Here is a 27,962-nt window from a genome sequence, read left to right as displayed (position 1 = left end):
GAGTCTTAGCAACAGAAAATCCAGAGGCAAAGCTGGAAACCTATTAATGTTTAACACACGGGGAAGCTGCTGTCTGTCAGATGCTCCCATCACCCCAAGCTTGGCAGGCAGAACGTGTTAGCACATCTGAAGCTGCCGAAGGGTTTGATCAGCCTGACATATCATCTCCCCTTCTGCTGTGGATCTGGTGCATACACAAAGAGGGGGGACCCGGTGGGATGAACACAGAGAGGATCATGGGCAGCTCCTGTGCCCTTTTGGGTGAAGATGGTGGTGCAATGGGAACTCAGGGGCTGCAGTGAGAGTAAAGCAAAAGATGAATGTTCCTTGATAATTCCAGGGGAAAAAAAGCCCTATAAATAAATTAGAATTAAATGGAATGAAGGGCTCTCCTTGCTATCCTCATGTCTGAGCACTTGTCTTGTCACGTACTGAGTGTTCAGTCTGTTTGCTAACTTTCTGATCCTGTTAAATTTCCCACAGAGGAATCATTTCTCTGACCCCCAAACACCTCAGTTAAGCTGCTGACAACAAGTTGCCTTTCCTCCCTTCCTTTTTACAGCTCTTTAGATATAATCTGTTTGACCCCCCCAATAGTCTTCAAACAGCAGGTTGAAAACCACTGACCTGCAGCACTTTGGGGTCTGCCACCTGGAAACTGCTTCCTGATATCAGGGATTGGAAAACGTGCTATATATCCTATATTCCTTTATGGCATCACACAGCCCTGAGGGAAAGTGGCTCAGACCAAACCAGGAGGGCACAGTCAATTGAGTGCACAAGGTTGGGACCGCTCATTCCCTTTGTCAGCCTGGAGACGTGGCGACCCATAAATGAAGGTGAATGTGCCTGTCTGCCTCTGCAGCAGGCAAGGAGAAATTGGATTTTGTTGTACCTGGAGCAGCTGGAAACTTGTAGTTTTTAGCTGCTCTGCTGAGTGCTTTCAGGCACTGCTAGTTCACATGAGAATCCAGGAGATTCAAGCTAAAAGTTAAGTTAAAGGTTAAGATATTGCTATGGAGACAGAGGCAGTGAATATACCCACTATCAGCCAGGGAATCCCTTAAAGGGATGCAGAAATGGGGTGACATATAGAATCATTATGCTTAGAAAAGACCCTTAAGATCATCTAGTTCAACCCATCACCATCATACCCACTAACCAGGCGTCACATCTACTCTTTTCTTGAACACTTGCATGGACAGTGACTCCACCACCCCCATGGGGATCCAGTTTCATATTGCACAAGCCTTAGAGCACCTGAAATACTGCCCGATCCATGCTCCAAGTCAGCACTTCTCCAAAGCAAAGCTGCAAGATAGATGCCCCTGAAGTACCTGGGCCATCCATCCAGATGCAGGGATGCAGCAGAGATTCAACAAAGCTTTTTGCATCCAAATATATGGCAAGAAAGGGTGCAGAGGAGTAGGGGTGGGATTGCACAGAGCTCTGACTCCCCCGGACCATGACATGCTGAGCCTGACCAGAAGGAGCCATTGATTGGTGTGACGGATGGGGGCTTAAAGGAGGAAAGTGTGCCAGATCAATATGCAATCCACAGTACATGAATCACTCCAGCTTTTCCAATTTATTCAGCTTCAAATCAAACGAGCTAACAAAAGATAAATATATAGCCATGGGGAGGCTTGGAAGGGGGGGAGAGGCAGACTCATACGGGATAATTAACTAGCTCTTATCATTCTAAGCCAGTAAATCTATGAGTAGGAGAATGCTACAGAGAGTCATAGCTGGTGTAAAGCAGAAGCTCTGGAATCAACTCCTCATCTCCAGGGATGGCAGTGCTGCCCCTGGGGCACAGCACAACCCCAGAGTCAGGGTGGGGATCCCTGTTCTGTGGCACAATGGGGTTTCAGCCTCTGCCCTGTACACCAGCTGGAGGCCAAGGGTTCAGTTCAGTAGAGGCCAACATCACCACTTGATTCAGCTCAGTAGAGGAGCCCAAGGAAACCTATTTCCTGGTGATGAAGCAGACAAACTCTGTATTTCACTCTCAGGTCAACTTGAAATGTCCTTATGTTCAAGTCCGAATATTTAGGTTGGCTCTGGGGATTGCCTTGCGGGATTGCCCACCCCTTTGTTGCACTGTTTCCCTTGGGGTGAAGGCTATCATTAGATGACAGCTCGTGGTTGTAAGATGAGAGCTGGCAAAGTTTAGTCAGACACGAGCAAATGCCATTTTCTGCCTTTTACAAAAGCGAGTGTTTAGAGCTCAAATATGTAGACATGCCACAGGGTTTCATTATCCCTCAGACCTTCATTTTAGGCATTCATTTGCTATTTACACAAAAAAGAATACGGTTGCTGGGAGATCACATGCCCCTGCAGGCTCTTTCCCAGCACCCTGTAGCCCCCCCAGCCCTCCCACCATCCATGTCGAGGGGGTTTCTTCAGCCAAGAGATCTCTGGCTTTGCAAAAACAAATGGTGCTCGGCTGCTGCAGCACCCTGATTAATTACTGATCTAGTAGGATTTGCTCTGCTCATTATCAACTTCATTAACAGGATAGCGACAGGGAGGGGGAAGGATTTGATTGGAGGGAGCCAGGAGTCACAGACAACAAATTCTGTTTATTTTAGTGTGGAAATATTTGGAAAAGGCCCATGCTGGCTTCTTTCTGTCCCTGCTAATGTCTTCTGCTCCACTGTTTGTGTTCCAGCTTCGGGTCTTGCCTTGTGATCCACACGTTGCTGGGGGTGATCCCATGGCGTGGCTCATACCTTCACCCCATTTTTGGAGCTCCACTTTTGGCTCTTCCCCTTTACAACTTCTCTTTGCTTCCCACTGCCTCCTGCTCAGCACTGCAGAACAAAGCCACAAAGCAAAGGAGAGATGGAAGGGAAGAGATGGAGCAGGAGTCAGACCCACAGGTGCTGAAAACCTCACTATTAAATTCTGATCACTTCCTCTCCCCTAGGCCAGCACAGGCAGAAAAATCAGTTTAATTAAAACTACATTAATTCTCCTCGTACTGAACCGATGGGTCTCCTGGAGCCATCTGTCTGCCAAAGCCGTGTGTGTGATGCTGTGCAAGGTGTGCTTTTATCACTGCACACGGTCCCATCCCATCCCTCATGCTCTGGGATGGACAGGGTGGAAAAAGATTTCTCTTATAGAGAACCATCTCAAATGGAGATAGGAAACCAAAGTATTGCCAATTTTCCCAAGATGGCCAATTGAAATCTAGTTTAGGTTGGGTCACTCCACACTTCACTCTGATAGCTTTAGATTGCTCCATTTCAATTTTGAGCTTCGGGGCTGTTTTTTTAAAGCATATAAGTTTAAACTTGAAGTGAAATGGAACACTGCAGCTAAAACTCTCCCAGACTTTGTGTGCAGTTGAAGTTGCATGGGGGGAAAAAAGGCACTTTATGCATTAAAGCTGAGCCTACAGCTGCATGGACAGACCTAGGTACAAGCTCATCTTCCCCTACACAAGGTGTAGCTGTTTTCTGTCACAGCCTCAGGATGACTTCTTGCTTGCTGTTCCAACTGAGAGCAAGAGCAGCCCGGAGATGTGCTGAGGAGGGGAGAGGGGTTTTGTTGCCATGTCAGGGTTTTTAATTTCCCTGTGTGGTGATGCTATCGTGGCCCTGACAGTGCACTAAACACGTCTTATCTCTCTGCCCGTGGAAAAGCAATATCAATTTTGTGGCTTTAAGGGCTGGAGTGAGAACAATGCGCCATGCATTGTTAAACAAGCCACCGGCCCTGTGCTGTACAAGCAGAACAAGTGTAGTCGGTGATAGGGACTTGCAGCATAATTCCAGCTCATTGGTAAGCATGAAACCTTCCTTGTCGCCCCTACCTCACTTTGAGCATCCTGCTCTGCAGCAGCTGAGTGAAGTGGGACACAGGCTGGGAAGACACAGGGCTCTCCATCCATCCATCCACCTCCTGCTGCCTCCTTTGGGGCTTTGCTCTTTAATAGTAGCTCTCATGTGCCCCCAGCAGCTGGGACAGAGGGTGGGCTGCCCTGGTACACACCGGTGCCTGCAGCTCCTGATTTATACAGAGGATCATCCTTGCACTGAAGCCTAATTGCTTCTCTTAGCAGACAGATTCACATAATGAACATATTGTTTTGAAATGTTGAATAGCAGCTGTTGATCAGTGATATCTCCGGAGCAAGGTCAACTGTTATGCAGTAAAACTCCATCCTGCCTTTCACATCCCATCAGCTCCTCTCCAAATACCAAATGCAACAGAAGTCCAGAATGAATTTCCTTGGAGAGCAGAGATGGATGTGTTGCTCTGGGCATTGCACTGTCCCAAGCCCCAGCACAGCTGGTAGGGGAGCACACCTGGAATCAATGCAATGACAGCCTCCAAAGGGTTAAGGGCAGCATCTCCATTGGCCAAGAAAAGAAAGAAGGGATGATTTCACAGGCTGGAGAGCAATTTCATCATCCATTCAAGCTTTGTGCCACTCTCTGAAATCTCAGTGCACCCCGACTAGATCAGAAATTGCTTTACACTCCCTCCTATGCATTTATGAGTTTGTAAAAGTTGATTTATTTCATCTTGTTGCTACTCCTCAATACTATAGCCGAGACACCTACTGAGAATAGAGCTAGGATTCAGTATAAAGTTACCTAAACAAAGCCACTGCTAATGGGGTTGCTGGATCAGGCAGTATTTCATTTTTCACTGCACTGTGAGGAAATGCCTTGGCGGTAGCACTAAGTTCAGCTCAGCTTCTGATGGAGGAGTCTGGAGCTGTGGTCAGGTGCAGTCAGCAGAAAAATTGCTTTTCACTTCTCAGAGGGCAGGGTCTCACCTGGAGGGTTCCATTTCTCACAGGGCACCACACTGGCTCACAGTAGAGCTGCAGTTCCCCTTCTCTTGTCACTGATGGAGAAAAGACAGCAGGCTGAGTGGATGCTCAACCCAACCCAAACAGCGCCCTTCATGCTTCCTTCCCTCTCTGCATCCTCTTGCCTTCAGCCTCTTGGCTCTTGCCTGCCCCATCTTCCCAAACCTCTTTTCTCATCTCACTTTTGCCCATCTCAAGTGAGAGCCTGACAAGCAAAACCCAATTGCAAAACAATTTGAAAGCAATTTGGCAGCTGCCTCGTGATAAGAGGCAGAACCAGGATCACGGGTGTTTGCTTAAAAAACCACGACACGCAGAAATAATTATCTCTGCTCATGGAGAAAGAGAAAAACCATATGCAGCACGTGCCCTGTTGGCCTGGCTTCTTCTTCCTGGGTTCTTAGGTCACTGTCACACTCTCCTGGCTGCTTATGTTGGGTTGGCATTTGGGCTTGATCATCTTTGAGTATCCAACCGTAATGACTCTGTGATTCTATGAGTGGATGTGATGGTGGACTTGGTGATCACTGGGGTCTTTCCCAACATTAAGGATTCCATGATTCTGATTCTACTTACATCCATCCCTATGATTGATTCCCCATTGGCTCATGGCCCCAGCTGTTCTTTACATTTATCAGCAGATCTGGGGAGGGGCTGTGGTTGCTTCATGCCTGCACAATGCAACACAACCGGGTTCTGGTCTCAGCTCGCTCCAGCTGACACTACAATAATAGAACTGAATCATTAAAATCTGACATGACATATTGAAAACTCATGTCTTTTCTCTGAATGTAAAAATAATGCCTTCCTCCCCCCTTACCCCCAAAAAAGCTAAACCCAAATGCAGCAGCTTCTAAAACTTTCACTGTAACTTTCTGATCCAGATCTGAAAATTGCCTGTCAAATCAAGCCAACAAATCGCAGCACTGCCCTTCCTCTGCTAATTCTGTGCCAAGAGTAGGATTGCTGCCGGAGCTGCAGGAGGAGCAGAATGAATAAACAGCAACTGCCATCCAACCCTGCACCTTTTCCCTTCAAAGATGACAGCAGATAATTGCACGTATTCTTGATTTAACAGCTGATTCTGGAGATTAAAGCTGAAAGGAAGAGGCCACAGTTGGGGAATGTTTAACCATGGGTGGGAGAGATATCCGTGGTGGATGTACAAGGGCAGAAACACAGTCTGAATGGACAGAAGTTTCCTGCTTCAACTGAGATAAAGTGCTTTCTTATAGGAGATAGCTCTCCAAAATCTAAGGGGAGAAAAAAGAAACAACACCAGGAAATGGCAGCAGTGGGAATACACAATGCCTCGTGAGGTTGGGGCTGGGTGGGCTATAACCTTAACCCTAACTCTAACTCTAACCCTAACCCTAACCCTAACCCTAACCCTAACCCTAACCCTAACCCTAACCCTAACCTGAACCCTAACCCTAACCCTAACCCTAACCCTAACCCTAACCCTAACCCTAACCCTAACCCTAACCTTAACCCTAACCCTAAACCTAACCCTAACCCTAACCCTAACCCTAACCCTAACCCTAACTCTAACCTTAACCCTAACCCTAACCCTAAACCTAACCCTAACCCTAACCCTAACCCTAACCCTAACCCTAACCTTAACCCTAACCTTAACCCTAACCCTAACCTTAACCCTAACCCTAACCCTAACCCCAATCTGGGCCATCCCACACCTTGCAGGGTTTCAGGTTCTGCAGCTTTTCAAAGGTTCCCAATCCTCAGACAAATCCTCCCAAAGAGATGTGCAGCCCTCCTTGTGCCTGTTCCAAGCCCTGAGCTGTAGCACACCAAAGACAAACGATGCACCTATTAGCACCGCATCAATATCATTTAAAGCCCCATTCTGAGGAGGGCCTGGCAGCCCTGTTAATGCACTTAATTTCCTTGTGTCTCTGAACAGACATAAATAATTGTGCAGCCTTAGCCCTTCCTGCTCCATCCTCCGCATCCAGACGGATTATCTCTTGTTCTTTCCCCAGATTTGGCTTCAGGATGCAAACACCATTTACGGCCATTGATTCTTCCAAAGGCCAAGTATATAATGTGCCATAAAATGAGATTTTGATACGTAGTGGGAGGTTAGAGCAGCTCTGAGTTGTTACAGCAGCCCACGTTCTCACATTTGGAACTCCAGCTCCAGCAACTTGCCACTGGCTCCATCAGAACCTGCTGTGGGGAGGGCACATGGTGAACTGTAGAATGGTTTAGGTTGGAAGGGACCTTAAAAATCATCTTGGTTGAAAATTACTTCAACCCCATAAGCCTCACATGTGGGATTGCCCATGGGTGGCTTAATGACATCCAACAATAGAGGTCCAGCAACATCATCCTCCACGTCACCCAAAAGTGAATGTAGGGAACAGACTGCGAGCAAAGGAGTGAAGATTTATCATGAATGAATCGCAATAGGGCATCTTTCCTTCGACTTGTATAAAACTCCTGTGTGATAATTTAGTGGTGAGAGTATCCTCTAATGAGCTTCGAGGAAACTGCAGTCGTCTTAATGGGCTCCTTAATGAAGAATCATTTAGGTTTTTATTAACACTGAAGAAAAACACATGGCGTTTGGTAGCGATTCAGAGCTGGATGAACGTGAATAATTGCTTCAAATGCTCAAACACAAGGGCTGTAACGGGCCCCAGTTTGGTGCTTTGAGGGATAGCACAAGTTTGGTCTTTGGGAAATGTATCCAGAACAAAGAGTTGATTTTGGTTCCCAAGCAGAATTTCCAGCACAACACACTGTGACAAGTGTCATTGGTACCATACAAACCCCAGATGTTCTCATAAATAAAGATGAAGATCCAGAGGGAACTACCCAGTGGATCTCAACCCTAAATCTTGCACTGGGTTTGCTGCAGGTTCAGGCAATGCTCATTGAGAGCAGTGTTTGCCCAGCCATGCGGACTTCTCAGTCTGCTCCTACATGGCATCAGGTATTTGCTTTTTGATGTCCTCTAATCCCATGGGAGGAGAGTTCATGTTGGTTTCAGAGGAGCACAGGCCAGCCCCAGAGTGAACAGCCCATGATGTCCATGTGATTTTCTCATTGCTGATCCTCTTCCAGGCTATGAAATCTCCTCTGCGACACACCAAGGCCATGGCACATCAGTTGGGATGAGCTGGGAGAGCCAGGAGAGGAGCAGGGGATAAAGGTGTAGTGATGCACAGAGATGATGCCCTGAGATGTATCCATCTCCTGTCCTGAGTGAGAGGCTTTGCTTAATTATAAGCTTTCTAAGAGCCATCTGAATTTGCTCCCAAGAGACCAGCAGTCGAGAAAGACAGAAATAACCATGAAATTACTGTCTTAATCTACGCTGCTTGCTGCGCAATCAGAAGGACAGCAGTTACCGTATCATTATGGAGTGAATTAAATGGGTATCTGTGCCCTTAAACATAAAACATTACCAGGAGGCACCTGCTGAGTGTTGCATTTGGGAGAAATAAACGAGACAAAAGAAGGGAGAATGAGAAAAGCTATTTTGGGTTAAAGGGGAGAAAGGAAAAGGGGATCATCGTTATCTTTTCTGATGTAGCTCTTTGCTAGATGCAGTATCTTCAGTGCAGTGCAAGCAGCAAAGGAAGGCTTTTGCCAAATTCAATAGAATTAGTCAATAATATTTCATTAATACCAGGGCAGTATCACAAGCTTTTAAGTGTGGACACAGTAATCACAATTTATTTTCAGGCTAGATCTACTCTCCCTGTACAGCTGGCAGTGAAATTAATGGCAATATTACCATTATAATTAATCTCTAACCTTGAAATTTTAGTAATGGCTAAGAAAAGAAAAGGAAGCTATCTTTAAGGAGAAACGTTCCAGGGAGGTATTATATGCAGGTGGATTTATTCCACTTCCAATTAAAAGACTAACCCTTCTGTTATTCTATCAGCTTTGATTTGCCAGCCGCTCTCTTTAGTTTCACTGCAAACTGAAATTAGGTTCCTCTGTTTCTAATGGAGTCAACACCAGATTAAAAGGAGATTTACCCAAATAGCTGAGGAGTGCCTTCAGCTTACTAATTCACAGCAATGTGTGGGTAGCAGCCCTGAGGTTTGCTTGGGCTCTCCCAAAAGCTCCATCTCTCTGCGATCTGGTCCAGCGCATTAATGTACAAACCACCTTGGGGTCACGTACCAAATTGCTCTTTGTGGATGATGAGTTAAGGACCAATGGGCTGAGATCAGCAGAGATGAAAGAAAGCCAAAATTTATACATAATCTCCTTTAATAACAGGGTGAAAAAAGGTCATTGGACGGTCAAAGCACGGAGTAGGGATTGAACATTCCCTGTGCCAGAAAGAGAACCTGGAGTCTTGAGTGCAATAGGGACAGATGCTAGACTGGGCCATTATTCAAGCTTCCATCATCTCCACCACTAATTAATCTAGACTCCCACTCCCATGCTGTGATTTACCATATAATCTCCTCTCTGCTTGCTTGCTCCTGTTTGGGTTTCCAAGAGACATTCCCCCACCCATTGGGGTGTGATAGCTTGATTCATTTTTGGCTCATTTCCCCATCATGCCTAAGTGATGGACAATGTGTCTGGAAGCCAGCACAGAATAATAACATTAACTCTATGTCTAGCAAACAGACTAAACTTAAGAGAATGCTGCCAAAGAAACCCCGAGGAGGAGAAAGTGATGAAAATATAAATGATTAGAAAGAGATAAGAGACAAAGAGTCTAAACCTGTCCAGGGAGAGAGGAAATGAAAGCGGGGAAGCGAGATTCATTGAGTTTAAATCAACTCACTGATCATCACAGACTGACACCAGCTGAAGATCTGCCTCCCTGGGAGGGCTCAGCCCTCATGCTCTGCAGGCTGAGTCCTCCAAGCCTTTGCTACCAGCGTCAAGGCTGCAGAGCGTGGTGAGTTGTTCTGTGTTCTTGCAGCAGTGTGGCAATGTGTTTTGCTTTCAACCCCTCCTTCAGGTGTAGAACAGAAAGAGCCGAGCTGGTTTTGGTGCACCCTGGAGGATGGATGCAGATTTGTGAGCACACACGTGTGCTCGTGCAATTAGAAGTTTCCCTATAGAAGCACGTTCCTTAGACGTGGATGGGTTCCCCCCTCCAGGAGGAAGAATTTATGGAAATGGAGGAAGGTGTTTTAAATTATTCAATATAAATGTAAATAGGAGAAAGGGTTCCTTTGAATAAATTGTGTTATTTATGCTCAGCCCTGGAAAAAATGGGCACAGGTTAGGATCTGCTTGCAAAGCAAAGGCATTTGTTTTCCTGGTAGTTGATGCAAATAACGTAAATACGCTTTACATTTTAGAAGGAAGCTTATGAAATATTAAAGGCAAATTCCTAGGTTCCCATCTCCTGTTGAGATGGAGTGCTCTTAGGGGAAACTCAACGTGATGGTGGAGCACAGGACAGCTGAAGGGTGCAGAGCAAAGAGAAAGCAGAGCATGGAAAGGGCTGGCTGGGAGAGAGCTGTGTGAACAGAGCTGGAGAGATGCCTGGAGGGACCAATATGCAATGAAGGAAGGGGACATGTAAGGGCTGTCTCCCAGGAGGGTCTCCCACTCTGCTGTTCCCAGTGTGTGCGTAGGGTGATGCATTTTCCCAGGGGACAACAACAGAGGAGGAACAGGGCATGGAAGTCCCTCGAGTGATTCAGTGCTCATAAATTACCTCTCTCTGCCGCTTCTGTGTCTGCAGGGCATGTTGTCATTGCAGGGGGGAGGCATGGGGATGGCAGAGCATCCTGAGCCCTGACAGCAGGCATCATTCAGGGCAGTGGTGGGATAGGGGGAACTGAGAGCATCACTTCAGAGTTTCAACATGTTTCCATAGCAAGAGACTTATTTCTCCCCATCCAGGCACCCAAAGAGCCATAAACCAGCTCAGAAGTTGAAGGTGAAGGGCAGCAATCAAAGGCAGGGGGTAGTGGTTGGAGGTGCTGTGAGGGTGATTACAGATGGGCAGGGAGCAGAAGCTATCCCTGCTTTGGTGCTGGGCCAGGATGTCAAAAGCAGGTCTTGAAAAATACAGGAGAATGGATGTGCATGACTTGGTAAATGCTGTGACTGCAGTATGAGAGGGGATAGGAGCAGCGCCTGCCCCCACCCTCAGCAGCCCCAGTGGGGATGTGACATGTGGGATCGAGCTGCAGCTATCAGCAATGGCACTGCCCTGCAGCGGAGGCAGAAGGGCACACACACACTCCTCTGGCAAGCCTGAAGCAAGTGACCCAGCTCCTGTTTTGTCTGACTTATTTTCTTTCTTCTCTCTTCAGAGAGGCAGCGCGGTCAGTTCAGATAATTCTGGAGCTACATAAGGAACAGAGCAAAGAGGAGGCAAAACAAGGGCTTGAGCACCTGCTTTCCACTCCCTGCATATGCCCAGGGAATCTGAAAGCTCCAGGCATCCCTTTGGAAGACAACTGACAAATATCACCCTTGCAATAAGAGCAAGATGTCCCTTAGCAGGTCACCTCTCTGCCAGGAGATCTGAGTTCCAAAGCACTTTCAGTCTTGAAATCTCTTTCTTACTGAATGCCTTTCTCATCTGTAGTAGTGCCAATGCCAACCCTGAAGACACCAGGGAGGAGGGAAAGCAAAAAGAGCATTATTTGGCTTCTGATTGTGGGGTCTGCCAGTCTAAGCTGCAAATCTTCGACAACATCCAGCATCTTTGCAGCATTTTAAGCAGGACCCCCAAAAGAAGACATCACTTCAAACTCATTGACTTGATGACTGATTGGGTCATTGCCTAAATCTGGAAGCTGTGTTTGTATTTACCGACAAGGCTGGAGATTCCAGCAATGCAATCATTTGCTTGAGTTCCCCAGGCAATGGTGTATGATAGGCAGCTGCAAATGGTAATGGATAGAGAAGTGTTGGTGGGGGCAGAGCTGCAGGAAGGGAGGAGGAAGGGGCAGAGCTTGTACTCCCTGCCATTGCACAACCAGTAAGTGCTTGATGGGCTGATGGTGAAGAAAAAAACCCCAACGAATAGATAATAGGAAACCTCAAGGATAATGCAATGGCTTCTTGCATTATCAGCACATTTCCAGCCAATGGAGAAGGGTTTTCCCCAGTGTTGGCCCTAGGATAGAGCAGCACCCCAATGAAATCCAATAGGGATCATGTCTGTGTGCTGGGAGCGGATCATGCAGTCTCCAGCTGGGTGCTGCTGTGCCACCGGCTCAGCACCAATTATTTACGAAAGGAAATAGAAACAAAACTGCTTGACATTTGAAGAGAAATCATTACCACGCACTTGTGGCGAATCAGAGATGGAGTGCTTTAAAGTTCCGCCGTCCCAGCGCTTAATTAGAGACCAGGCAGCTCATGTTTTAGCTCTCACAAAAACTAAATTAACCCTTGGATGCTTTGCCAAGTTCCAAACACTGCTCTTGGACAACATCTTCCACTCCAGGGGTGCTCTGCTCCCATACCAGAACTCAGAGCATCCATCAGAGCTTTTGCTCCATAGCAGGAGATGTGGTGCTCCAGTGTAGTGTCAGCACCCACAGGGCTTTGCCAGCTGTTGCTTCAGTCAGATATTGGGAGCAATTTCTTCTCTGAAGGAGAGGTTGGACACTGGCTCCATTGCCCAGGGAGGCATTGGGGTCACCATCCTTGGTGGGTCTCAGAACTGTGGAAATGAGGCACTGAGGGATGTGGTGGGATGGATTGAGGTTGAGTTTGGGGTTCTTAGAGGTCTTCTCCATCCTTTATGACTCCATGTTTCCAACCTTGGCTTGGGTTTGGGTTCCACAAGACATTTCCATGGATGGCTGAGCTCTTCCTAAGGAACACACAGGGCAGTGAATAGAGCATCCTGTCTGCTTTGGGACCCCAGCTCAGCTGCCATTCTCCCCCTGGATGCTGCTTCCAGTCACATCCATAAAGCAGAGCAGCAGGTGTAGCATGGAGATAAATAGACTGAGGAGCACAAACTGCTCAGATAATGGGATCTGTATAAGCTTCCGCAGTAAACGATCATTGTAGCTACAACTGAATTTCCTTAATCTAGACAAGCCTCTGCTCTCCTGTCCTTCAACCAGCAGTTTAATTTGCATTAAAAAATCCTTCCAAGATGATGTGGATTGCACTTCCCCCCCCCCTCCTTTCCATGCTTTACAAGATATAAACACCGCATCTTCTTTTTCAGTGTAGCCTCTGGGAAGGGATTCCTGTGAAACTGAGAAGCGGGGCCATTTAACAGATAAATGATTTATATGGAAGATGCTATGGATGACCTGACGCTGACCTGTGTGAATTAATTCCAACGTTTGAGCTTCCATTTCTATTAAAACTCCATTTACCAGGGAAGTGAAAAGGTAATTATCGTCCCCTGCTTTAAATCACTCCGCTGCTGAATTATTAAAGGGAAGAATTAAAAATAATCAGGCTTTTTCATTATACTTCATAGAGAGGAAATTAAAGGTGTAAGAATGTATTTTTTTTTCCCCTTATTTTTTTCTTGCTTGCATTTAAGTATTCATTTCTGAGATTTATGTCGAAATTGAAATCATTCTCTCTGTATGCCCAGCTCATTCTCTTTATGAAGAAACACAGACACACGTATATGGGGAAAAAAAGGGGGGGGGAAAAAACAGCAAAAACCCTCTTGTGATATTAAAAGAATAGAAGGAAGAAGGGATTTAACATGAAAAAGTACCAGGAAAGCGTTTTGCATTTTAATACCCTTTTTTTTTCTGCACAATTACACCTCTGAGTGATCCAGCAGAGGGAGATTAAGCTGCTACTAATTTCAGATATACAGTTGTAAAACGCTGGGTTAGTTCTTATCAGGAGAGGTAGGAAAATCCAGAGCTGTGGCAGGCAGCAGGTTGCTGCTGGTGCATGGGAGCTCCCAGGGAAAGCAATACGGGGACTGCAGTGCTGCAGCACATTTGCACTGTGGTTGGTGGCGAAGATGGATTGTTCTCCTTTGCATTCAGTGGAGGAGGTTGGAAACGAGCTCTGAGATCCCCAAATCCAACCCCAGCCCACCCCTATGAACCACATCCCTATGACCCACATCCACCCCTCTGTTGGCCAAACCAGGGAATTGAGGGCAGCTGACATCTGGCCTTGGCAAAGCAGCCACAGAAAGTTGATATATGATCCAACTGATAAAGAATTAAAGGAGAGAAATATAATTAACATCAGTCAACACGGTTTTCATGGAAAATAGGCCTTGTCGGACAAATCTGATTTCATTCTTTGATGAGATTACGGGTCTGGTTGATAAGGGTAACTGCAGAGATGTAATATATTTAGGCAGTTGTAAGAGGTTTGACTTTGTATCTCGTAACCTTCTGATTAAAAAATTAGCTCTATACGATATCAGTAGAGCACGTGTTAAATGGATTAAGCAGCAGCTATCTGTCGGCTCCTAGGAAAGGGGAATCACTGCACCATGAAGGGAGGCACAAGTGGTGCTCCTTCCACATTTCCAGGCTTGGACTCAATTTTCCTCAATAATCTTGATATGAAAAAGTCAAATTAATACTGATGAAATGCACAAGAAACCCAGAGATCTGAGGAGAGATGGATGGCAACAAAGAAGGGCAGAACGCAGAGCGGAAAGCTTCCCCCAGTGCAGAGCAATGGAGGATGCAGTGTACAGAGAGCACTGATCCATCACTCCCTGGGGAGACATGAGAGCTCCATCCGTTAGTTTATCAGAGATGGAGAAGTGACTTGACTGGAAGAGATAAAAACCTTCACGGGGAGACAATGGCAGGTAATAAAGGCCTCGTTAATCTGCCACCAGAGACACGAGGGGAGCCCGATGACTGTGAGATGAAGGCAGGGAAATTCAAATGAGAACTCAGGCCAAACTGTTTCAATACAACATAATTAAATGCTGACAAATTGCTGGGAGGACAGTCCTTCCTCCAGCTCCAGAAATACCCATCCACAATGCCATGCTGCTGCTCCCAGCCCCATGCACCCACCTGTCCCCTCCCCATCCATGGGGATGGGATCCACACACATGGAATGCACCGACTCCTCTCAGACTCCTCATTGATCCCACTGGCTTTAACCCAGCACCAGGATAACCCAGTCTGCACTGCCCTCCTGCTCAGCATCAGCCTTTAAGCCCCCGGTCTCCAGCAACCTTACCTTTTTACCATATTCTGTACAGAACTTAAACTACCCAATCTCCTGGGCAATGAATTTATTATCCCTTTAACTGCCTGAAAAGAACTTACAGCCCTTGTAATAATACCTTATATCTCTCCAGGGTTTTCCTTCAAGGATCTCAAAGAGCTGTACAAATAACTGTTCCTCCTTACATTCCCATTTGCAGCCTTCCCTCCCATCCTACAGAACTCATGTAGAACATCCCATGTTGGAAAGACCCATTTGGGGTCCCCAAGTGGAGCAGATGCTCCATCCTGCTCCCATCTCCTGGGTTCAGTTTGTGGATCCATCAGCTGTTCTCCCCTTCCCATTGAGTTTATTTTGCCTCTTCAACCTCCGAGGCTCCAAGCAACAACTTTCACTTGGATTTCCTTTGTGCTCCTTCTCCTTCTGCTCCTGCTACCACCTCCTGCCCTCCCATCACTTCCCACCACAGCCCTCTGAGTGTAAATATTGCCACCAAACAGAGATGCCTACACAGATACCTTCCCATTCACCTCCCCTCCCTCCCCACCACGCGAGTCTGCAATAAATTAGGAGAAAAACGCTGCTGAGAGGTGTCAGAACAATTTCTATTAAACATAATTTCCTAATGAAAAGGTTATAAGCAGCTGTGTCAGAGCTAATCAAAATTCAATCTCCCCATCACAGCTCGGCAGCATCCCCCTGCACCTCCTCCAACCTCTATGGCCGTGTCTATGTGTCAGAGCAGGGCTCTGTGCATTACACCCCAGCAGCCTGACCCCCAGGTCCTCACCAGCTCACGGCCTTCAGAGCTTTGCCCCATAGCAGCCAGAGAGGATTCTCTCCCAGGGATGACTTTTCCTTGCCTCCAGCACCGCCTTTAAGCCATCCCTCTCATTTCTTGCTTTCTCCCTTCCCTCCCACCCTTCCTCTTCTTTCTGTCTTCCCCAAGCCACTAGGGAGGACTGCAGACAGGATTACTCAATGATAACAACAGCCACCATCCTAAATCCAGTCAGGGATGGTGGCTAATCCCTTTAATGAGTTGCTGCAGCTCTGGCAGCTGAGCTAACCTGCATGCTAACACATCCTCCACCCTTCTCCTCCCAGAGAGAGGCTTCTGAGCCAGCAGACAGGCACAGGACATCGTCCCCCAGCCCCCCATTCTCTCACACTGCCTTCCCTTCCTTTCTAATGAGGCCTTCCCTCCTTGCATAACACGTGCTGCCCGGGCTTTTCCCTCCGTTTCCTTATTAAGATGAAGCTGTCATTGGTTTCCCCACTCTGCTGGTTTGTTGGGGGCTTTCAAAGCTTGGAACGGTATTAAATATTCAGCCCGCTCCTTTGGGCTGCATTTCAGAGCTGTATCCCTCCCTTTAATTGCTCCGTCAAGACGAGATGAAAGTTGGATGCTGAGGCTTTGAGTGGAGCTAACTCCAACACTTTGGGCTCTGCCGATTTATTTATTTCAAGATAAAATATCTGGCTTATTCCGCTTAAATTAGGCGTCGTGCAATTACTAAAAGCCTCCTTCGTTTGTTCTTCTGCTCATTTATGCATTCCCTCAAAGATTCACTCTTTCCCACGCTGGTTTTGTGCCAAAATATACGCCTTCCTTCATCCCTTTCTCTCCATCCCTCTCCTGTCACCACACGTACATCTCCTCAAACACCTCTTCCAAAGCAGCATCGTGCCCTGCGCTCCCATGGGAAGCAGATGGAGACTTCCAGCCGAGGAGGCAGCTCCCCTGGGCACTGCTGCAACAGAAATCAGCATCGGGAGAGAGCTTGGCTGGCGAGGAAAGCACAACCACAGCATCCTCTGCTCAGCTCCAAAGGCTGCTCTGATTGATGGGCGCCCAGCAGAAGCTTGTTAACCTGCCTCCCTCCCTCCTACCCCACCTCTCCTAATGGGCTGAGCTCCCAGCCATCCCCCAGGGCCCTCTGGAGAAACCCCTGAGCATCCCCTGATGCCTCCCTTGAGCATCTTCCCTCTTGCTTTGAACAGTTTCTGTGCACGGAGTCCAGCTTTGCAGCTTTCCACTCACAAATTCAGCTCCTTTTCATTGCAGACTGCAGCTGGATGGAGGTTTTTCGCTTGTTTGCTGGGGGGCTTTTTGCTTTGTCCTCATCCGCCCCTATGTGCATCCCAGCTGCTTTTCACTGAGGTCTGGAATCAGTGGCTGAGCACATCTGTGCCACAACCAGGGGACAAGGTCAGCCCCTATCACAAGGCAGCAAACAGCAGCCATCCGGCTGCACTGCCCTCCTGCTTCCTCTGATGTAATTAACATCCCTTTGTTATTGTCTGCAATCACGGCTGTCTCTGCTTTAATCATCTCCCAGCAATGAGCATTCCTTCTCATTAGGGGCTTAAAAACCTCCATTATAAACATGTAAATGGGACGCAGTGAGGAGGGAAATATTTTACTATTCCAATTTCCTGTTGTGCCACTGCCAGCGAGCCGTGATGTTATTACCAAGCATCTCCACGCAGCACCAGCATCCACAGGACCAGACCACATCACTATTACCACCAGCATCTAACAACACCGGCATCAATGCTCCCAGTCTTCAGTGGTGAAAGGATGCCTTTCCTTTGAGGATGCGATAAGAGATGAGGCTCTGAAAGCAAAGGAGGACGTGATGCACGCTAGGAGAGATCTAGCTCTCTGTTGGCGATGCTGGTTTGACCTTAGGAAGGAAAATTGATCCATCTTCATGATGCGTTAAACAAAACCTCAGCACTTCTGGCAGCACCATTTCATGTCTTTGGCCTCTTCTGCTAAGAGCTCTGGGCCAGCTCATACAACCCATACATATTATTATGTATTAGCCCATACAACTGGGCTAATACAGGCCCACACTGCATGGACCTGGCTGATACACTGCTGATTTCCTTCCCAGCTACCTGCATAAATACCTACAGGAGCCCCCTCTCAGCACAAAGAGATCTGCCCAAGTATTTCTCGCCTCTCAGAAAGAGCAGGGTTCTGTATTTCAGGAGGGGTACAGTCCCTCCTCCCTCCCTACACACACTCCTGCCCAGCAGGCAATTGATTTGAGATGAACCCCTGCGTGACCCTGATACATCCTCACCAAAAAGCTGTTGTGCAACTCAATAACATTTACCATGCAAAGAGCAGCTCTGCACATGGAGCAGATGAGGAGGGATGCTGCAGCTGATCCATAGGAGCACTCGCCATCCAGCCCCAAAAAGATGCTGTTCTATGGGGTAAGAACCTCTGCTATCTGGCTGATAGATCTCCCAGCGAGCACCTTCTGCTCTAAAAAGGCCTCTCATGCGCAGCCGCTATTTGGGCAACAGCTGGAGAGCAGAGCAGCTGTGACATCGCTCCTCTGCTGTGCCCACTAGAGCTCCCACCAGCAGCTTAACCTTCAGCATCCAACCTTCCCCCTCACCAGCCTGGAGCTCATGTTACAGCACTGTGTCCATTTTCCTCTCTGTTTTTGTCTGTGGTGGGGAACAAGGGACACTTGATCTGATCTCTGCAGACAGGTTTTCTGCCTCATGCATAGTAAGGTCTCTGCGAGCAGAAACCACTGAATACACACAAAAAATTTCTCACCCAAGGTGGCTAACAAAGCCCCAAAGGCAGAAATAGCAGCCAAGGTGCAGAGGAGAGATAGCAAATCAGGCACTACTGTGCTTTCAACTCCAATCTCCTCGCCTTACCTGCTGATAAAACGGCGCTGAGACTTCTTCCATCTCTCAGATCCTTCCCAGCTCATGGATTTGGCACCCATGAACTTTTTAATTTCATAAACCAGCAGCGCCTCGCCTTCCCTTTTTTTTTGCACTCACTCGCCTTCTTGGAGCTCTCTAAGCCAGGTGCAGTCACTTGATAATTCCTCGTTATGTTATCACATTAGGGACTCTGCACCAGAGCTGAGCTGCAGCCTCAACTCCAGACCGCTGCAAAAGAGCAGGGCAGCTGGGATCTCAGGCTGGAGGGCATCACACAAACCTTATTTATCTGATCCCCAGCCCTGCTGCTAATGCTAACACCTACAGCATCCTCCTGTGGAGCATCAAGCAGCAAGGCTTCTCGCCCCCCACCCCAAAATACACTTGGGTTCCTGCTGGGTGTTTTATACCCTCTAAAGGGAAGGGCATGCATCGTTTGGATAAAAGCACATGAACCTTTTGGCTCTCCAGTCATCGAGATGTGGGCAAGGGGATGGTGCTCACTTGGTGAAAGGAGCAAGGGCAAGAAAGCAACCAGAGGTTAAACAGAGCCTTTTGTGCCAGACCCTGTGCTCAGGGCAAAGCCATCAGGTTTAATCCTCTTTACAGAACACACTGGTTTGCTCCTGAACTTTTCTGTGTGTTCCCTTGGAGACGAGCCCTGAAAGCTTCTCTAGCAGCCCCAAGCATTCTGGCCATGCCTCTACCTTGCCTTGGCCAAGCAGGGGATGGGGGGTATGGGAGAGACCAGTTGATTGCCTCCTGCAGCAGAAATACCCCCACACCAGCACAAGTAATGCTTTGTCCCATTCACACCTGTACCAAGCCACAGCCACAGCCATACAGAGCATCACAGCCAAGGGCAACAGGGATGTGCACAAACAGCTCAGGAGCCCAATACTGACCCACTCGCAGCCAATGGCTCGTAGCAAAAATGGGATTTATAGGCAAACACATCCACCTGCCCAGGGGCTGCTGCAAAACTGTCTCATTCCCTTCCAAGCACCACTCAGTCAGAATTTAATGTGTGCACTTTGCTGTTTATGTGCCCATCCTGGGAGCTTACAGCACAGCCAGTATTTTCACAGATCCTTGAAGCACTGAGCTGCTCCTGTGCTCAGCCTGCACCATACAGCAATACAGATGAAATCTGGCCTTCTCTCATGGTTAGGATGGGATACAAACCCACCACCAAAGTCAGAAGGCCTTGAGTGCCTGTAGGGATGGGGAACCCACAGCTCTCTGGGCATCCAGCCTGATGTTCCAAGAGTGTAATTAATTCCTATCCCAAGACAGGAGGAGAAGTGTATTTGTTTAATGAACGCATTCACAATTTGTTCCTCTGCTCAGTGTGTGCTCTGGCATTTTATTAAGACTTTTTCTTACTGGTGGTGGGGGGGGAAGGGGAACAAAGACTAATAAAACGTGTTAATGACAAATACCAACTGCGTGAAGAGAAGGCATTAAGGGTGATTTGTGGGCCCGGATGGGGAGAGACCGAGCACCCAATTCAGAGTGAAGGAGGGCTGACATCATCACACTGACAGCAGTGAGCAGCAGGCTTCAGCCATGCTCAGGTCTATCAGCTCCTATCTCCCACTGCATCTCCTGCACAAACCCTTTGATCCCACACCACTTCTCTCCCTTCTCTCTCAGCCACCAGACCACATCCAGGGGGTATATTATAATTTTTTACTTTCTTAATATTACCTCCCTGACATGGCAATAAATAACCAGAACCTCCGCGCCTCTGTTTGCAGCAAATATTGTTCTACAAGAGATGAAGGCAGATATGATCCTCAATATACTGCCCTTCACCGGAGTTATTTTCTCATTCCTCTATTTTGGGTGATGCTTTCTGGAACCATTTATATTTTCCCTCCGTCACTTTAAAATCAGAAAGAGCTTTAAAGAGAAAATTGCATTTGGTTTCCCTCTCACCTCAGAGCCTCAGCTTTCCTCATCCTTTTCTCTTTGATATTTCTGTTTCCTAAAGGAAATAAATAAACAAGTCTTTCCCCCAGCAGCCTCCAGAGGTGACACCGTGGTCATTTCCTCACTCCTTGCTTTCTTTTGGGTGTGCAACCCATTCAAAATGAATCATCCTTCTTGTACTTTTTTTGCTGGGCACAAGTTTCTTCCAATACCTCCAAGCTGGAGGACACCAAGCATCTCATTTCCAGCAGTATTTCTCCCATGCTGAGCTCCATCCCTGCTTTCAACACCTCTGCTAAGCGTGGGCTCCTGCCAGGACATGCATGGGGTGTGAGCCTGGAATCGTGCATCTATTTGGCTTTATTACCAAGGACAAGTCACTGAGCCACCCAATGCCTGCAGCACGTTGTTCTGTACCCACGTCAGCCAAAGTCCAACCTATGTCACCTAGACCTCGTGCCCCTAAGAGAGGCACGGCACACATTAAAGCCACAAGCCACGCTGTCACTTCGGTGTCATCCCATCCCTTCAGAGGTGTGGGAGGCAATGAACAAAACCCCACCTCCTCACTGTACACAAGAAATTAAAACCTCATTATGTTCTTTGTACGCCAGGGGGGGAATAAACCACAGCTCATGAAATCCCACAACAATGGGTCATTATCCAAACGAGCACCGCCTCCTTACCAGCACAGCTGGGGATGAACACAGTTGCTCGTGCTGTGCCCCTCCAGAGTGATGGGCTGGTATGTCTGTCATGGAGCTCCCTCGTGCCCTGACAGCCAAAGGCAGCCAAGGAAAGGCTTTTTTTTTCCCCTCTTTCTTTTCTTGATGGTGGTTTTTTTCTGGCAGGGAGAAAGCACACAGAGGAAGAGCATGGGCACTCCCTCATGATAACCACTGCTGCTGCCAGATAGGGGCCCTCACCCTGCTCTATCTCTATCTCTATCCCAATAATTGGGATGAAGACTCGAAATGGCAAACCTAGAGCCAAGAAACCAACCCACCACGGGGCCAACATCTCCATCCAAAGCTCTATAACTGCACATCCCCATACCCTATTGCTCTGGCATCCCATATAGGATGCTCTGCCCCTTCTAAGGAGCAGCACCAAGCTGAGCATTGCCTCACACAGCATGAAACCACCACCTCCCCCCCCCCCCAAAACAGGGAGCGGATCAGTGGGTGCCTGACAGCTGAGAACCCATTTCCATGCTGTTTATTCTTCATTCCCATTGTCTGCTGTAATGCACACAACATGTAATGGGCTTTGCTCGCAGAGCTGCGTTTGCAGTAAACAGTGTTTAGAAGCCTATGGGTGGATAGGAAAAAGAGCTGCTTTGTATGAGAAGGCTGAGGTTCATTCAGCAGAGCTCCGTGTAACTGCTGCAGCAGGAGGAGGGCTCCTTCCCTACCCACACCAACACAAGCTCAGCCTTTGTGATTTCATTGTGGCAGCAGTTAAGTACCTCAATGCCTTCTAACAGAAAGTTATGGTGCGTATTTGCCATTTTGGTAATGCAGAAATGAGCTGATTCATGAGTGCTGGGAGGGTTTATAAGGTTTTCACCCTGATTTCATGCCAGTCTTGCAGTTCTCAGACACTGACTTGTGGCACAACTCCCCCCCCCAAGCATCTCCCCCCCTACCTTGTGCTCCCAAGGGCAGCCTCATTAACTCACCTGCAAGGTTATTTATTAGGCAGTAAAACGCACAAATAAAACAGAGCAACCTAATGAAGACAGCGCGGTAAGTTTTGGCCCATTTTTAATCTTAATGCTGCGTATATTCCCCGTTTGGGTCCGCAGACTTGTCAACAGCTTTACAACTTTGGATGATACGAGCTCAGCAGGAGGAGAGGAGCTGGGGAGCAGCATTAGGAGCAGCCCCATGGGAGCCCTTCTGCAGGAGCCAAGGACGTGTCCTCACCATTGCAGCAGTGACAGAGAGCAGAGCAGAGCAGAGCAAACCCTGCTGCGGTGTCCTGCCAATAAAGCCCTCCAAGGCTCATTCGCCTTCTCTCCTTAGACAGGCTTTGTAGTAACCAGCTTATAGAATGGAGAGTAAATCTATTCAGGAGCTAAGGATTTTCTGACAGAAGGATGGACGCAGAGAAAAAAAGGTTTCCTTTCTATTGTGAGCAGAGGCAATGGGAGCGCCGTGGCTCTCCTGGATGCTGTGAAGGTCTGCAGGAGAAGGCTGAGCCCTGTGAGGTCTGCATTCCTCATAGGCAAGGCAGCAGGCTCACAGCTTTATGGATAGGAGAATTGGGACTGGGTGGAATTATATGACTGCTTCACAGCGCTACAGGGAACCTATGGCAGAGTTTTATTCCCGTCCTCCATCACCTTGCCCCATCCAGGGCTCAGAATGGGGTTTAATCAAAGCTGCATCCTTTACAGCTGAGTAAATCAGGAGCTGCTCCCTGGAGGTCCTTGCACAACAGCCTGCGGGGAGGCAGGGAGCTGCAGGGCTGCACTCTGTGCACACAGGTATAGAAGTGGACAGACTTGAGGCTTTTCTATCCCCCCTGCCCCAAAGCCTTCCTGCTGCTCACCCCTCCTCCTGCTGGGATAACAGCATTGCAGTGCAAAGAGTGCCTGGTTGAGATCCAGGGACCCCGAGCCCTAGTGAGGAAGGAGCAGCCTGGCAACCCGTCTCCCTGCAGGGCCCAGCATGCAGACACACAGAGATGCTTCTCGCAACCAGCTGCAGAGCTGGTGGAAACCAGCCCAGCCATTGCCCAGCCCTCCTCCAGAGCGGGCTGACTCAGAAGCTCTCTGCCTCCCAGGCAGCTCCTGTCGTGTCAGGGCTGTCACTTCCACATCCCACCATCAGCCAGAAGGGCTTTCTGCCGTCTGAGTTTGACCTTCTAAGGATGTTCAGCATCTTTCAGCATCTGGCCCATGAAGGATGTGACATGCTCCGCAGATGGGCAGGATACAAGGCTCCTTCTTGGCAGAGCAATAGGGACCTCATTCCTTTTCCTCCTGCAGCAGGATTCCAGCTCCCAGCAGGGCACGTGGCGATGCACAGCATGGGACCCAGGTGACTGAATCTTTCCCTGGAGGAAGAAGCTTTGTCTCACTTTCCTCCTGCGAAAGGACACTCTCCAGCCATGCTCTGCTTATTTCATTCCCTTGACACATTTTCCTGTCTCCATTGACGAGGGAAATTCCTCTGCACTTCAGGGCTCACTGAGCTGGCTGCAGCCTGGCTTTATACCAACACCTGCAGCTACCCTGCTGGCTGGGCTTCCCAAGGGGCAGAGAAGCTTGTCTGTCTTTACAGGTAATTAAATCTGGATTAAAACAAGATCTTACTGTAATCCAGCCCAGGAGGAATTGTAAAGAGCTTTGGGAGGTGATGAAGCTCCACACCAATGCCCAAGCAGTGCCCTGCGCCTTTCTATGCCCCATGAAAACAAATGGGAAACCAAAGCTCCCCCATGGCATCCTACATTTTACCTTATCAGCTGGGACCATAAAGAGCACTGAACTACATTGCTCATCCCCAGCAATGCTTTGCTAGGGGAATCTGCCAGCCCCTTTCCCCATGCCTCAGTATCTCCAACCATAAAGTGAGGCATCAGTGAGCAAACTAAGCCCTTGGTAAGCACACCAGCAAAGAGTGCAAGCTGCAGCCCCAGCAAAACTCCTGGCACTTGCTGATCTCCCCAGCTCCTCCTGCTGCTGCTGCTGGGCATTTTCCATGGTGTGTCCCTATGACCGGAGCTGCTGTTCCCTGCTGGGTTCCCACAGCACCCCCATCCCTCCCGGCTGCTGCATAATGGGCCTGAAAACACAGAACCGATATGCAAATCTGACATTTAATTTGGATACAAGAGCTTAATGAGACTGTGGAGATTCTGCCACTTGCAGCCTCCACATCCTGCATCCCGCAGCCACACTCCCTTAATTGAGCACGTCCCCATCCACATGTACTGATGCACACTCATGAGCATCTCCACTCTCCCAAACTGCAAAGCTCTCCCTGTCAGGATGAGTGCTTCAAGCCATCTCAATGGGACCTGGAGCACACATCCCACACTGCGTTCCACCAGCCCCAGTGCTCTCACCATCCCAAAACCTCAGCAAGATCAGCTCTTAATGAGTTTAAACAGCTCCAAAGCAGCCTCCCTGCTAAGCAAAGGCTGCTTGGGTATCTCTGGAGACCCCCTTCGCCACTCTGTCCTCCTCTGCAAGGTGTGGAAGGAGGAAAAAATGCATCTTCCCCAGTGTGCAGCTCGTTGTGATGTGAGAGGCACCCCTGGAAGCTGGAGCTGAACTGGAACAAATGGAACCATAATTAATCTGCCTCCTTGAGTGCAACAGCCTGAAATCAGCACGCTGCCGAGAGCCTCAAGTGAGATGAGCATAGGATAGATTGGCACTGAGCAGGGCAACCGGGAATGAGCTCAGGCCTTCTGAAATCAGTGCAATCCTTAAAATTTCCAGTGAAGAAGAAAACAAATAGCGAAGCCCAAGCAAAACCAGGAAATCCTGCATCCATAGGAGTTACATTTTGTGCCACTTGCCAGAATGTGAAGCCTTGCACTAGCTCAGAAACCTCAGGTTGCTCCTTCCCTGCTGCTTTATGTCAAAACAAGGCCCCTTATTGCAGCAGCAACAAGGCACCCCGTGCACCAAGGACAATGCTGCAGCCCCCAGCTAAAGCTGCCATGTTTAATTGGGAACTAGAGCTGGGATGAGGCAAAGGGATGGGGAGAGCCAGCCTGGGGGAGGGGATGAGAGAGTGACTGGGGCAGCAGACCAGCAGGAAGGGGTGAGTACCTGGGACATGAGCTCTTCAGTACGAGCTGGTTCCAGGATGAAATATTAATGGCAGCATCCCGAGAAGGCAGCGCAGCAGCGTCTGTGCCGCTCGGCCATGAATAAAAGATGGTCCTGAAAATGAGGAAAAGCAGCAAATTAATTAATCGAAGCAAAAGTCTCTCCACTCCCATTAAAGAACAAACTGCAACCCTCCCTCACGCAGCATGGGGAAGAAGCTGGGGCACAGAAGCAAGCACCAGCAGGGACTTCTCCCAGCACCTGCCTCCTCCCATTGACCACCAGTGATTTTCAGCCCTGATCCTGGTCCAGTTCCCCAGAGGAAATGCTTGGCACAGGGCTCAGCGATGCTCCTGCCAGCAATGGAAGGCAATGTGGTTTTCTCCCTTTGGAGGTGGGGATTGTTTGGGTGCTGCTGTGCCTGAGGCTAATCCCTTCCGCCTCACCGGTTGACTGGGAACAGAGCAGGGGAGGCTGTGCAGATGGAGAGCCACCCTGAGCACCAGGCAGTGATTGATCTCCTCTTCTGAAGCTTCGCCCATAAATTATAGATTTTAAGCAGTGTTTGTTTAAAATATTCAGCTTGCCACTTAAAAAAGAATACTCACACACACCGGGAATGGGGAGGAGAGCTTGGAAGAGGGGAAGGGTAGCAAGAGCAAGAGGTGTTTCCTTGCTTGTCACACAAGCAGCCCTCCTTCTCATTGCTCAGGCCCAAAGGTTTGCAGGAGCAAAGAGCCTCTGCTTTTTCCACCTTGCAACCAGCTTGTCCCAGAGGCTTCCATTGCAGCCCGGCTCTATTTGCAAAGCCAGAGCCCAAAGGCTGAAGGAGTTGAGAAGGCAGCAATACAACCACACGAACACCTAAAAGCACAATCACTGCTTTGATTGAAAATTCAGCTCTCCAACTGCCACGGCCAAGGGGTAAATCTGTAAGAGGTGAGAGGCAGAGAGCTGCAGCTGGGCTATTTCTCATCAATGAAAGATGCTGCCCTCCATCCCCACTCGCCATCAGCAGAGCCTGCATTGCCGCCTGATGGCAGAGAGGGAGCAAGGCTTGCTGCAGTATGAGATTTCTTGAGCTTGCAGCACCCCCCAGGCGAAGGATTTCATAGAGACAGCACTGGAGAAGAGATAGAACTGTGGCTTCTGCTGGCTTTTACACCTACCATCACTATACTGTGTTGCAGCAGCACTGGCAGGGTTCATTCAGCCCAAATAACAGCAAGGCTGCCCAGTGTACACTAAGGGTGCTGCATCCCCTCCTCCTACATCCCTCTGTGGGTCTCTGGTGGTCTCTTCTCAGCTCACCTGCATGCTCTCTCTGACCCCAAAAGGAAACAGCTTCACAAAGCTCACCAGCCCAGCCTGGAGTTCAATGCTGCATCCATAACCTCAGCACAGGGAGTCAGATCCCCTGACTTTCTCAGCAAGGCATTAAAATGCACCGATAAGGCCAAGCAAAAGGAGTGATGCTGAATGAAAATCTACTCTTTGCTTTGAGAGATTCAGAGGAAAAACACACACACAAAAAAAGAACCTCCAGGAGATCAAAGAGTCAACAAGCACCTGCTGAACACATTGATTTTACAACTTCTTTTTTGGCAGCTCTGTCTCTGGGTTTGCTCAGCACCTCAAGCAGGGCAGGGCTACGTGCATTGCCAGCAGCACTGAGTCCTTCAGCTGGGAGCCCACAGAGCATCATTGCCCCACAGAGCCATATACCAACAATCCCAACCCTCCCTAAGATCAAATCCAATGCTATTGCAGCACTGTGCTCCTTACCATCCCTCCCATGAGATGCTGACCCTTCTGGTGAGCTCCACAATCTATTTTTAATACATTAGCCCCGAACTCCATTTGCATGGATAAATATAGCATCGACTGCTCTGCCAAGCCATTTTTCTCTTGGTTAACACATTTATCCAAGCTGCTCTATTTGTCTTTCCTCCACAGACTCATATTCTTCTGGATTCATTTTGTCAAACAAATTGCACAAGCTGGACTGCCCATTTACCCAGTGTTGCTTGATTACAGGGGTTATTTATGAAACAGCAAGACATATGGCATTAAGCTTCTTAATAATAATAATAACAATGAGAAGGGGGGAAAGCACCAGAAGGGGGGGGAGGGGGGGAATGTTTTTCATTGCAGACAAAAGCTCCTGCCATGGGTGATAAATTCCAGACACTTTTCCCCTGTTGTTGTGCTGCTGGTATGACAAGCAGCATGGGCACTAGCACAAAGCTCAGCTGCAAGAGCACGGCTGGAGGTAAGGAGGTAAAACAACAGCGTGCACAGGGCAGCAGAGGCATGCAGGGCCAGCAGGAGCTAAACTTGCACAGCATGCAGCCATTGCCAGGTCCCTCTGGGTGTCCCCTCTTTGGTCCCACAGAGCAGTGAGATGGGAGGTAGTGAATTGTCTGGGTTCCTGCTGTCAATTCCCAGCTCCCAATGGAAGCCATTTAATTTCTGGGTAGCTAAACCACTTCTGAACCTGTTTTCTCCCAATTCTTTTCTCTGACTCAGTCACTTAATCTGGAGGTATGTTTGGAAACACTCTGTTCAACACAAGGAGAGACCAGTCAG

The 27,962-nt window shown here is 48.4% G+C and overlaps 1 long non-coding RNA gene across 1 annotated transcript; it reads right to left on the bottom strand.

Annotated features, from left to right (window-relative positions):
- Positions 1–2,568: 2,568 nt before the first annotated feature.
- On the bottom strand, positions 2,569–25,487 carry LOC146755282 (uncharacterized). Its single transcript, XR_014938190.1, has 2 exons — positions 25,374–25,487; positions 2,569–2,819 (listed from the first exon to the last, which is right to left on the bottom strand). It is a non-coding gene; the product is annotated as an uncharacterized LOC146755282 (long non-coding RNA).
- Between the last annotated feature and the right edge of the window lie 2,475 nt (positions 25,488–27,962).

This window comes from Coturnix japonica, chromosome 34 (assembly GCF_054131305.1).
Source record: "Coturnix japonica strain WE chromosome 34, WE-NBRP24, whole genome shotgun sequence".
Lineage (NCBI taxonomy): Eukaryota > Metazoa > Chordata > Aves > Galliformes > Phasianidae > Coturnix > Coturnix japonica.
This window is presented reverse-complemented; position numbering and strand designations above follow the sequence as displayed.